This window comes from Psammomys obesus, unplaced genomic scaffold (genome assembly GCF_907164565.1).
Source record: "Psammomys obesus unplaced genomic scaffold, mPsaObe1.curated_primary_1811, whole genome shotgun sequence".
Lineage (NCBI taxonomy): Eukaryota > Metazoa > Chordata > Mammalia > Rodentia > Muridae > Psammomys > Psammomys obesus.
Genome location: NW_026596101.1, coordinates 698,671 through 699,457, shown reverse-complemented (window position 1 = coordinate 699,457; position 787 = coordinate 698,671). Strand labels below are relative to the sequence as shown.

At 44.2% G+C, this 787-nt stretch overlaps 1 protein-coding gene across 5 annotated transcripts in view; it reads right to left on the bottom strand.

Annotated features, from left to right (window-relative positions):
* Atp2b2 (ATPase plasma membrane Ca2+ transporting 2) overlaps window positions 1-787 on the bottom strand; it is a 261,718-nt gene that overhangs the window by 29,489 nt on the left and 231,442 nt on the right. The window lies entirely within an intron of this gene.

Sequence of the window (787 nt, the reverse complement as noted above, 5' to 3'; positions counted from 1 at the left end):
GGCAGAGGCAGAGGCAGAGGCAGAGGCAGAGGCAGAGGCAGAGGCAGGAGGATCTCTGTGAGTTCAAGGCCTGCTTGGTCTACAAAGCAAGTCCAGGTCAGACACAGTTACACAGAGAAAACCTGTCTAAAAAAAAAAAAAAAAAAAAAAAAAAAAAAAGCAACTTGGGGAGGAAATGGTGTATTTCAGCTTACATGTCCTGATAATAGTCCATCATCAAGAGAACCCAGGGCAGGAACTCCAGGCAGGAACCTGGAGGCAGGAACTGCAGCAGAAGCCATGGAGGATGCTTCTTACTGACTTGCTCCTCATGGCTTGGGTAGACTGCTTTCTTACACAACTCAGGACTGTCCAGGGATGGCGCCTCACACATGGGCTCTCCCACATTAGTCACCAATCAAGAAAATGCCCCAAAGCTTGTCTACAGGATAATCTGATAGAGGCACTTTCTCAGTTGAGGTTCCTAGATAACTCTAGTTTGTGCCACATTAACAAAATTCAACCAGCACAGTAGCCAGCATAATAAAAAGGACAGTGATATAAAAAAGTCAGACAACTACATAAACGCTTCAGACTCTTCATGTTTGCCTGTTTTGAGACTGGGTCTGTCTCATGTAGCTCAGGCTGAATTTGAACTTGCCACACAGCCAAACAATGTTCTTAAACTTTTGATTCTCTTGCTTCTGGCTCCCAAGTGCTGGGATTACAAGCATGTGCCACTATGTCCGGCCAGATCAGATTTTCTTTCTTTCTTTCTTTCTTTCTTTCTTTCTTTCTTTCTTTCTTT